The sequence below is a fragment of the Pelophylax lessonae genome (genome assembly GCF_965119305.1).
Source record: "Pelophylax lessonae genome assembly, chromosome: 4".
Lineage (NCBI taxonomy): Eukaryota > Metazoa > Chordata > Amphibia > Anura > Ranidae > Pelophylax > Pelophylax lessonae.
The window spans coordinates 11,897,946-11,910,916 of record NC_138771.1 but is presented as its reverse complement, the minus strand read 5'-3'; the positions used below and the strand labels follow the sequence as shown (position 1 = coordinate 11,910,916).

Sequence of the window (12,971 nt, the reverse complement as noted above, 5' to 3'; positions counted from 1 at the left end):
AGTTTGGGAACTAAGGGGCCAAGCCCACTCCCCGAAAGACAACTCCAAACCATAATCCCCCCTCTACCAAATGCTCTGGACCAGTGCACAAATCAAGGTCCATAAAGACATGGATGAGCGAGTTTGGGAACTAAGGGGCCAAGCCCATCCCCTGAAAGACAACCCAAAACCATATTCCCCCCTCCCCTAAAGGATTTGGACCAGTGCACAAAGCAAGGTCCATAAAGACATGGATGAGCAAGTTTGGGAACTAAGGGGCCAAGCCCATCCCCTGAAAGACAACCCCAAGCCATAATCCCCCCTCTACCAAATGATTTGGACCAGTGAACAAAGCAAGGTCCATAAACACATGGATGAGCAAGTTTGGGAACTAAGGGGCCAAGCCCATCCCCTGAAAGACAACCCCAAACCATAATCCCCCCACCACCAAATGCTCTGGACCAGTGCACAAATCAAGGTCCATGAAGACATGGATGAGCGAGTTTGGGGTGGAAGAACTTGACTGGCCTGCACAGAATCCTGATCTCAACCTGATAGAACACCTTTGGGGTGAATTAGAGCACAGACTGCGAGCCAGGCCTTCTTGTCCACATCAGTGCCTGACCTCACTAAGTGCACTTCTGGAAGAATGGTCAAACATTCCCATAGACACTCCTAAACCTTGTGGACAGCCTTCCAAGAAGAGTTGAAGCTGTTATAGCTGCAAAATGCGGAGCCAACTCAATATTGAACCCTACGGACTAAGACTGGGATGGCATTAAGTTCATGGGTGTGTAAAGGCAAGCGTCCCAATACTTTTGCTAATATAGTGTATGTGGATGGGGAAATCGGCTCTTTTTTTTTTTTGTTTTTTTGATCAACCCACTGATAGAACGAAAAAAAAAAAAAATCATGCACGGCCCGCCTTACCCTTCGTCTGCCAGAGAACTGAAATGATTGACATTGGCACGGCCTATCATGCCATAGTTTGCCACCTTCGATGGCCTTTGTGTGGAGATGACTGGCACCTTTCTATGGATAGCCACTTCTTAGACTTGAGAAGAGGCAATAAATAAAGAAGTACAGGCTGTATCGGAGCTCGCCGCTATGCCGTCATCTCCCTGTGAAGAGATTATAAGCCATTCAAGCACACAATAAGATCAGACCGCTCAATTTAACCAAAGGCCCGCAGGATCAGAGCTCAGACTGACAGCGAGAGAGAGGGGCCGGGGCCGAGCGGAAAGGCGGAATCCACCCGGGGGTTTATACAGCGCGGCATGTTTATGAAGTTGTTTTCATTATAATTTCTATTATTTATCAGTTTGTATCATTACATCGCCGTCAGCCGCCTCCTGGCAGGTGTCATTTTATTAACCACTTCCTGTCCGGGGCAAGTTTTTTTTCATTTTTCACACACATGATAAAATCAGTATTTTGCGCTCGATGATTACTTAAAACCCCCGAGAAATTATATATTTTCTGGAAGCAGATGCCCTGAAGAATGAAATGCCGATAGCTGCATTTATTTTTTATGTCGCACGTTATTCGAGCAGCCATTAATCAAACGCAAATCTCCAGGAAAAAAAATACACTAAAATACATTTAGTGCACACAAACAAACATACAAAGGTCTATTACAGGGATCCTCAAACTACGGCCCTCCAGCTGTTGCAGAACTAGACATCCCATGAGGCATTGTATAATGCTGACATTTACAGACATGCCTAGGCATGATGGGAATTGTAGTTCTTGAACAACTGGAGGGCCATAGTTTGAAGACCCCTGGTCTATTAGATGTTACAGAGATCCAGGACCACATTGGCAGCATTTGCCATTACCACGTCATGTCTACCCTTGTGGGTTTGATTGATCTACAACAGTAGTCTCCAAACTGCTGTCCAGGGACCGGATGGGGCCCTTTACATGTTTTTATCTGGCCCTTGAGGCAAATCGCCCCAACAGTGGGGCATAGCCACTGACACCAATGATGGGGCACTATTCCTCCCACTGACACCAATGATGGGGCACTATTCCTCCCACTGACACCAATGATGGCGCACTATTCCTCCCACTGACACCAATGAAGGGGCACTATTCCTTCCACTGACACCAATGAAGGGGCACTATTCCTTCCACTGACACCAATGATGGGGCACTATTCCTCCCACTGACACCAATGATGGCACACTATTCCTCCCACTGGAACCAATGAGGGGGCACTATTCCTTCCACTGACACCAATGATGGGGCACTATTCTTCCCACTGACACCAATGATAGCGCACTATTCCTTCCACTGACACCAATGATGGGGCACTATTCCTCCCACTGACACCAATGATGGGGCACTATTCCTCCCACTGACACCAATGATGGGGCACTATTCCTCCCACTGACACCAATGATGGGACACTATTGCTCCCACTGACACCAATGATGGGGCACTATTCCTCCCACTGACACCAATGATGGGGCACTATTGCTCTCACTGATACCAATGATGGGGCACTATTCCTCCCACTGACACCAATGATGGGGCACTATTCCTCTCACTGACACCAATGATGGGGCACTATTCCTCTCACAAACACCAATGATGGGGCACTATTCCTCCCACTGACACCAATGATGGGGCACTATTCCTCCTACTGATACCAATGATGGGACACTATTCCTCTCACTGACACCAATGATGGGGCACTATTCCTCTCACAAACACCAATGATGGGGCACTATTCCTCCCACTGACACCAATGATGGGGCACTATTCCTCCTACTGATACCAATGATGGGACACTATTCCTCCCACTGACACCAATGATGGGGCACTATTCCTCCCACTGACACCAATGATGGGGAACTCAGTAAATCCCACGAGCAACCAGGTAATGGTTAATTGCCGCAAGCACTCCACTATCTCACACAGTGTAAAACAATTATATCAAAAAATTCTGCGCAATTAGTAGCAAACCAATTTAGTGACTAAATGTGATCCAATTATCAACAGACCTCAAATATATAGTGATCATAAATACATAAATAAATATATTATTGTAAACACATAAAAAAAAATTCCTGTAGTGCAAAAAAGGCCGAATGAGCTAGTGTAAATAAATGAACAACCACTTAAAATAAATCTTCTAAAGTGCCACTGGTGCCAAATATGTGATGAAGTAAAAAATTCACAAATAAATAATTAATACACATGCTCAAAAGTCAATTTGCGTAAAATAATCCAGTTGAGCCAATGCAGGTACAAATGCTGCCTCTTCAAAAGGTGCCAATGGTGCTGAATATGTGCAGATAATAAAGCCACATAAAGTGACAAGTGCTGCAAAGTGACACAGTGACAACTTTTCACAGCACCCCCTTGTGAGTGGGCGCTCACCTTACGCAGTGTGATTTATCATTTAAGCTATAGTCAGAAAGAGCTTAGTGGAGTTTATCCAATACTCCTAGATATGGATCCTTCACAGGAAATAGGATAAATAGGTGTGTAATTCTCGCAGATACTCCTTACTCCTCTCTGCCACTGGAGTCCTATAGAAGTACTAGATACCGGGTTTCTCCTTATGATGAGGATCGATTTAACCACTTTACCACCGGAGGATTTTGCTGTCTTACGTCCAGGCCACTTTTTGCGATTCGGCGCTGTGCGACTTTAACTGACAATTGCGCGGTCGTGCGACGCAGTACCCAAACTAAATTTACGTCCTTTTTTTTCCCACAAATAGAGCTTTCTTTTGGTGGAATTTGATCACCTGTGCGATTTTTTACTTTTTGCACTATAAACAAAAAAAGAGCGTAAATTTTGAAAAAATAATATTTTTCACATATTTTTATATGAAATTCCCCCCAAAAAAAATCTAAATTTTTTTAGAATTTTTGGCCAATTTGTTTTCTGATACCTATGTTTGGTAAATTTGGTAAAAAAAAAATCACAATAAGCGTATTTTGATTCGTTTGCGCAAAAGTTATTCCGTTTACTAACTAAGGGAAAGATTTCTGTCATTTTTGGTGTTTTTGAGTAATGGCGGCGATCTGCGATTTTTTTTTTTTGCAGGACTGCGACATTGCGGCGGACAGATCGGACCCTTGACTGACATTTTTGACACTTTTGGGGGTACCAGTGACATTACTGCAGTAATCAGTGCTATAAATATGCACTGTTACTGTAAAAATGACACTGGCAGGGAAGGGGTTAATTTTATTGGAGAGGGAGGGGTTAATGTATGCCTGGTGCTTACTAACGTGTGAGGGGGGAGGTGACTGTGTGACGCAGACACAGATCGCAGGTTGAGCTATGCTGAATCCTGTAATCTGTCCCTGCCTGTCACTTAGGAGATCAGCCCGCTTTGTTTACACAAGCGGGCGGATCTCCACACTCGATTCCCTGACGATCGGGGAAAAGCAGCGGCGATCGCCGCCGCTCCTCCCCTCGCCCGACTCCCGCTGTGACTGAGCACAGCGGGGGTGAGCCTCCGGCGGCGCACGCGTGCCACCCACAAGGGGAGGAGTCCAGCGACGTAGGTCTACGTCGTTGGACGGGAACGAGCCACTTTGCCACAGTACAGTCAACGTGAGCGGTCGGCAAGTGGTTAACAGGGTCATGGAAGAGACCTCAAAATCTCCAAAATAAACGGGCCAATATAGTGAAGTTTTGCCAGATAGTTTATTTTAAAAAACCAGAGTAACACTCACATGAAAATGCTCTTCAAATGCGTATATCAAATGCGAGTCTATGTGTGCCGCTACGTCACTTTCGGGGGCTCTATCCTTCGCGTTACGCTGCGTCCTCACACAGCTTCTTCCAGGGATCTCATGTGAGTGTTACTCTGTTTTTTTAAAAAAACTATCTGGCAATACTTCACTATATTGGCCCGTTTATTTTGGAGATTTTGAGGTCTCTTGCATGACCCTGTTAACCACTTAAGCCCCGGAACATTTTACCCCCTTCCTGACCAGGGGGTATTTTGCGTTTCGGCACTGCGTGACTTTAACGGACAATTGCACGGTCATGCGACGCTGTACCTAAACAAATTTGACGTCCTTTTTTTCCGACAAACAGAGCTTTCTTTTGGTGGTATTTGATCACCTGTGCGATTTTTTGATCATGCGCTATAATAAAAAAAATAGCGACAATTTTGCAAAAATAATATTTTTCAATTTTTTTTATCTGAAATTCCCCCCCCCCCCAAAAAAAAATGTAAAAATCACATTTTTTTTACATTTTTGGCCAATTAGTTTTGCTACCTATGTTTGGTAAAAAAAAAATCACAATAAGCGTATTTTGATTGGTTTGCGCAAAAGTTATTGCGTTTACTAACAAAGGGAAAGATTTTTGTCATTTTTGTTGTTTTTTTTTAACGAGTAATGGCGGCGATCTGCGATATTTTTTTTGCGGGACTGCGACATTGCGGCGGACAGATCGGACCCTTGACTGACATTTTTGACACTTTTGGGGGTACCAGTGACATTACTACAGTAATCAGTGCTATACATATGCACTGTTACTGTAAAAATGACACTGGCAGGGAAGGGGTTAACTTTATTGGGGAAGGAGGGGTTAAGTGTGTCCCTAGGGGCGTGCTTCTAACTGTGCAGGGATGTGGCTGTGTGTGTAACAGCACAGATCAACGGTCCTACATAGCAGGACCGTTAGATCAGTGCTTTTGCACAGGGGAGAATGACAGGCGGCTTTGTTTACATCAGCCGCCTGCCTTTCTCCCTTCACAGCGGACGATTGGGAGTGACCGGGGGACATCGGGTCTGTCGGTCACACGCACGGAGGTGTCCGTGAACGAGCCGGGGCGGGAGAGCGCCTCCGGCGGCACGCGCTCGCCCGCTATTGGCTCCCAGGCTAGTGACGTACCGGTACGTCACTTTGCCTGGCCGGGGCTGACCGCCTCAGTATATGTACTTGCGGCGGTCGGCAATCGGTTAAATCGATCCTCATCATAAGGAGAAAACCGGTATCTAGTACTTCTATGGGACTCCAGTGACAGAGAGGAGTAAGGAGTAGACTCCTGAGACACAGTATTGGCGCTTTTCCACTGCATGGAACCGCATGGTATAGGGTCGGAACGGTTCGGTACGGTACGGTATAGGTTTTCTTTTCCACTGCATGGAACCGAACGGTACAGCTCTGAAAAAACAGTACCTACTCGATTGTGGTTCCAACAGGTACCACACTGGTACCATATCCCACAATCCTTTGCATGCAGTCACTACTAGCCACTGATTGGTCAGAGAATCCCACCCACCCCGTTGTTATCCCACCCACTTAACTTATGGCGCTTTTCCACTGCATAGAACCGTACCGGCTCGGCGCGCTTTTGTGCTTTTCCACTGCGGTACCGCATGGTATAGGGTGGGAACGGTTCGGTACAGTACGGTATAGGTTTGCTTTTCCACTGCATGGAACCGAACGGTACAGTACAGTACGGCTCTGAAAAAACAGTACCTACTCCATTGTGGTTCCAACAGGTACCAAACTGGTACCATATCCCACAATCCTTTGCATGCAGTCACTACTAGCCACTGATTGGTCAGAGAATCACACCCACCCCGTTGTTATCCCACCCACTTAACTTTAGTAAAGCTATACCGTACCGTACCGAACCGTTCCGACACTATACCATACGGTACCGCAGTGGAAAAGCAAACCGGGCCAAGCAGGGCCGAGTAGAGCCGAGCCGGTACTAGCCGGTACTTGCAGTGGAAAAGTGCCATTAGTACTACTTTAGTGGAAAAGCAAACCTATACCGTACCATACCGAACCGTTCTGACACTATACCATGCGGTATCAGCAGTGGAAAAGCAAACCGGGCCAAGCAGGGCCGAGTAGAGCCGAGCTGGTACGAGCCGGTACTTGCAGTGGAAAAGGTCCAATATGAGGCTTAATATCGAAGAGATGGAGGTGAGCACATAGGACACCTAGTGGTCATGAGCAACGAAGAGCACCTGCATGCATTTGAATTTAGGAGGAAGATTTGTTATCATCACTAACACTATTTGGGACACTTGAGCACCTTGAATAGAATAACAGCATTGAGTCACCTGTGAATCTATACAGAGACTCGTAATATCAGTTAGATACAGTGTGATAGTATAAGCACAGAGCACTTTTGGCATTCTTTACCACATTAATATTGATTATTGAGAATATTTAAAGTATATAATTTTTACATATATATATATATATATATATATATATGGGTTTTTATACACTAAATAATATTTCGATATTGTTTATATGATTTTTCACAGCAAGCATATATTTATTTATTTATTTTGACACTGAGACACTTTATAACACTAGACAGCTTTTAAACATTATTCCTACCAATATATATATTGAAGTCACACGAAGACACTTTAGGGCTCTTTCACACGGGCGATCCGATCAGATCCGCCTGTCAGTTTTTTAGGCGGATCTGATCGGATCCTCCATGCAGCTCTATGAGGCAGCGGATGTCAGCGGAGACACCTCCGCTGACACCCGCTGCCATCCGTATCCGATCCTGTCCGTGAAATCTGGACGGATGGAAACCCTATTTTTCCATCCGTTCAGTAATCGGATCGGATCGGATCTGATGAGAACGGACAGGCAGTCCGCTCTCATCCGATCCCCCATAGAGAGCAGCGGGGGCTGTGACACCTCCCTCTCCGCACTGCAAGCAGAGGCGGAGCTGTCATCCGCCGGCTCAGCGGGGATCGCGGATCGATCCCCGCTGAGCAGCATGGATCCGCCTACGGAGGCGGACCGTGTGAAAGAGCCCTTAGAGCACGTATGCACCTTTGAAGCGCGGTACTCCTCCCTTCACAGGAAATAGCTCCTTCCGAAACCAGCCCACATATCACATATGCAAAGGGAAAAAACTAAATAGTGCTGAAATCCTTTAAATTTAGAAATTTATTGAAAAAATGGATCAAAAACACGTTTATAAAGTGCTACAGTGCACCAATCTATCATCAGCATCCCGGAAAAGATAGGTATCATGGTGGTGTGGTGAGAACAGCAGCCCGGTCTCACAGTAGCAGCTAACAGCCTCACTGACTCGGTCAGTGCAGCGTTCCGTCCGTCCTTGCCCCTCCCCAGAGTTGGCTCTGAAGAAGAAGAATTCCTCGAAACGCGCCAGCCCATGGGGTCTTCAGTGACTGTTACACCCATAATACGTTTTGATACATTGGATGGAATGTACAGTGATCTGTGTTGCTCAATTTCTTGCTGTCTTTGTGAGTACATTACTTACCGTGCTTTTATTTACTAAATTATTTGTCTCAGGATAATGCACTTGGTCGGTGCGCCCTCTGTGTGTTTTGTATATTTGCAGTGTTAGACTCCCCTAAGTCTTTGAGGGCAGCAAGATCGTGGTTACCCAATTCTAAGGGCAATGAAGACATAAAGCACATCCTTCTGGAGGGGCCATTTTCCTAAGCGCAGGAGGCATTGTGTGCAAGACATGTTTCAATGATTGAGTAATATTGGCAATGCAGACAGCTGCTATTTTAGATCCTTTTTAGGAGTGGTGCACCAAAATTAAAATTTTGGACCGAAACGGAAAATTCAGGATGCACTTGGCCGAGAACTGAAATGGACAGTTTTAAAAATATATATATATATATTTTTTTTATATAAATATTTGTATTATATTCGACTTTTTAACCACTTTACCGCTGATTACTGGAATAGTACTGCGGCAAAGTGGCACGATCCCGTCTGACGACGTAGACCTACGTCGCCAGACTCCTCCCCTGTAGGCGGCGCTCGCGCGCCGCCGGAGGCGCGCTCCCGCTGTTTTCATTCACAGCGGGAGTCGGGCCAGGGGAGGAGCAGCGGCGATCGCCGCTGCTCTGCCCCGATCGTCAGGGATCTAGTGTGGAGATCCGCCCGCCTGTGTAAACACAAGTGGGCGGATCTCCTCAGTGACAGGGAGTGACAGATCGCAGTGTTCAGCATAGCTGGACATCCGATCTGTCCCTTTCTCACACAGTCACCTCCCCCCCCACACGTCAGTAAGCACCAGGCATACATTAACCCCTCCCTCTCCAATAAAATTAACCCCTTCCCTGCCAGTGTCATTTTTACAGTAACAGTGCATATTTATAGCACTGATTACTGTAGTAATGTCACTGGTAACCCCAAAAGTTTCAAAAATGTCAGTCAAGGGTCCGATCTGTCCGCCGCAATGTCGCAGTCCCGCAAAAAAAAAAATCGCAGATCGCCGCCATTACTCGTTAAAAAAAAAAAACACCAAAAATGACAGAAATCTTTCCCTTAGTTAGTAAACGCAATAACTTTTGCGCAAACCAATCAAAATACGCTTATTGCGATTTTTTTTACCAAACATGGGTAGCAGAAAACAAATTGGCCAAAAATTTTAAAAAAAATTGGTTTTTACATTTTTTTGGGGGGGAATTTCATATAAAAAAATGTTAAAAATATTGTTATTTTTTCAAAATAAACGCTCTTTTTTTGTTTATAGCGCAAAAAGTAAAAATCGCACAGGTGATCAAATACCACCAAAAGAAAGCTCTGTTTGTGGGAAAAAAAAGACGTCAAATTCGTTTGGGTACGGCGTCGCACGACCGCGCAATTGTCAGTTAAAGTCGTACAGCGCCGAATCGCAAAAAGTGGCCCAGACGTAAGACAGCAAAATGCTCCGGTGGTAAAGTGGTTAATTAATATCATGAATTTAAATGAATATGAATTTATTTTTGGCCATTATCAGCATATTTTTTGGCGCCCATTATCGGCACCTTTTCTTTATCGGCAAAACGCTGATAGCTGATATCAGTGGATCCCTACTTTTTATCTCAATACATGAAACTTTTCCAATGTTCAGGTGTCAGTGATACAAATGCATACACATTATTATATTTAGGTAGAAAAATAATTCATAATAAAATGGGGGAAATAATAGATTCTTAGAGTTAATTGAAGAAAACCAAGCACCTTTCTTTGATGAGTGAGTTTTAAAACCAGTTCAAGCAATTTACCATCTTACATGAAAATTGTTCATTGCCTTGCCCTAGGTGGTTTAACCACATCACCACGGAAGATTTACCCCCCTTATGACCAGGACATTTTTTGCGATACTGCACTGCGTTACTTTGACAATTGCGCGGTCGTGCGATGCTGTACCCAAATACAATCTTTGTATTTTTTCCCCACAAATAGAGCTTTTTTTTGGGGATATTTGATCAACTCTGCATTTTGTATTTTTTGCACTCTAAACAAAATAAGATTGACAATTCTGAAAAAAAAAAAAAAAATATATATATATATATATATATATATATATATATATATATATATATATATATATATACTGTGTATATATTTAGATAGGAGGACAAACCGACTGGTCCCAGTATTCAGTCGCCGTCATAATAGGGTATGGGACTGTCTAGGCAGTCCCATACCCTATTATGACGGCGACTGAATACTGGGACCAGTCGGTTTGTCCTCCTATCTAATTATGAATATATATATATATATATATATATATATATATATATATATACATATATATATTTTATATATATATATATATATATATATTTTACTGTTTGCTATAAAACACATCCAATAAAAAATATAAAAAATGTAATTTATTCATAAGTTTAGGCCAATATATATTCTGCTACACATTTTTGGTAAAAAAAACCTTAATAAGCGTATATTGATTGGTTTATGCAAAAGTTAAAGCGTCTACAAACTAGGGGATATTTTTATTTATTTATTTTTACTAGTAATGGCGAAATTCAGCAACTTATAGCAGGACTGCGATATTGCGGCGGACAAATCAGACACTAACTGGCACTTTTTGGGGACCAGTGACACTAATACAGTGATCAGTGCTAAAAATACGCACAGTCACTGTACTATTGACACTGGCTGAGGAGGGGTTAACATCAGGGGTGATCAAAGGGTAAAATGTGTTCATAGAGAGTGCTTACTTACTGTGGTGGAGGTGCTTTTTCTGGGGGAAGGTAAAGATCCGTGTTCCTGCTTAGCAGAGACACAGGATCAGTAGATTCCCCTCTCACGGAATGGCGGTCTGCCTTGTTTACATAGTCTCCTGTGACTGTTTCCCGAACGATCGGTGGGTCCCGGTTGACATCAGCTAGACCTGCTGATTGACTCTTTCTGTGTCCAGTCACAGCGAGAGTGGGTCACTGGCAGTGCGCTCACCCCAGACCCAGAATACTCCGATTACGTATTAGCAGGGCTGCTGATAGGGGGGGAGCACCAGTCCTCCTGTACGGTGCCCAGGCACACAGGGGGGGCCCCAATAGCATGGGGAGTCGATGCAGTTGGGCGGAGGGGCGATTACAGGAGGAAGCCCTGTGCGGCTCTCTGCAGCAGCGGAAAGCCAGTTTCTCCCCTTTCTGCCAGTTTTCAGCTGCTGCAGGGATAGACACAGACACAGGGCATTGTTCCTGTAATTGCTTCTCCGACACCGATCCCCCTCCCTGTTCTGCCTGCTTCTGATCTCCCCCCTCCCTGTGTGCCCCCCTTTCACTGCCTCCCTCCCCCCGGCAGCACCTATCAGTGCCCATCAGTGGCGCCTATAAATGCTGCCTCATCAGTGCCGATCTGTGCTACCTTATCAGTGCTGATCAGTGCCACTTGCTCTGTCACAGCGTGAGGAAAGGAATGCTGATACCCGGCTATCCTGTGGCAGCCAACATTTGCACTGATAACCAGTGCAGGCCCATCAGTGCCAATCAGTTTCCATCAGTGCAGCATATTACTGCCAATCAGTGCAGCCTCATCAGTGCCCCTCAGTGTAGCCTATCAATGCAGCATATCAGTGCTGCCTATCAGTGCCCATCAGTGCTGCCTATCAGTGCCTCCTCGTCAGTGCCCATCAGTGGCTCCTATCAGTGCTACATCATCAGTGCTACCTCATTAGTGCCCTTCAGTGCAGCCTCATTAGTTCACATCAGTGAACATTTTATAACAGAAATTTAAAAAAAAAGTTTTTTTTTCAAGAATTATTATTATTATATTATACAGGATTTATATAGCGCCAACAGTTTGCGCAGCGCTTTACAATGTGAATTTTCCTGTCTTTTTTCATTTAACAACAAAAAAAAAAAAATACAAGGGGTGATTACCACCAAAAGAAAGCTCTATTTGTGTGAACAAAATGCTAAAAATGTCATATGGGTGCCGGGTTGCATGACCGCGCAATTGTCGTTCAAAGTGTGACAGTGCTGAAAGCTGAAAATTAGCCTGGGCAGGAAGGGGGTGAAAGTGCCCGGTAGGCAAGTGGTAAGGAAGTATTTTAAAGAATTCTATCGATTATCAGAGGGATTGCATGACTAAAAAATACTCCTTGTATCCAAAAAGATCAGATGGACATTTTTGTATTGATGTGTAGGCTGAATGTAGAAGACATCGTATTGTAATGGTCCCATGTCATTTGAATGTATATAGAGGGATACCTTCCCCCAAACTGGCATGAAATTAGATGACCGGTATTTGTGACGGTACCCACCATCACTGGGAGTGAAAGACAGATGCTTAATGGTTTGGATTACTCAAATGGGACAGTAATATTTGTCATTAATATATCTCAAAGAATATATGAAGACTCTGGGACTCTAAGCCTAGGAGCCCATTGCCAATAAGACTTCTCACAGTCAGACTTATTATCATGAACTACTAGACAACCTGTCTTCCACACATCGTAATAAGGCTCATTTACTCTGTGTTTATACCTATAATAATGTGTATTGTATTTTGTGTCAGAGACAGGCTCTCCCTATTGTTTGTCTATTGAGGCGTAATGTGGCTTCTGTTAACTCTGTCTGTCTCATTGTTAATGAACTTCCATATTGTGTCTGTCCAGATGGCTAGATAATTAGTTCAGGTTAGATCATTAGATGACCGGGGATTCTAAAGCAAGGTCAAGGAGCCTTCAGAGAGAGGGTACTCCTACCTACCTACCAGGTACACCTGTGAGGGGGTACAATTGT

The 12,971-nt window shown here is 44.3% G+C and overlaps 1 protein-coding gene across 2 annotated transcripts in view; it reads left to right on the top strand.

Moving 5' to 3' along the window:
• Positions 1–12,971, top strand: part of FRMD5 (FERM domain containing 5) — a 244,657-nt gene that overhangs the window by 106,807 nt on the left and 124,879 nt on the right. The window lies entirely within an intron of this gene.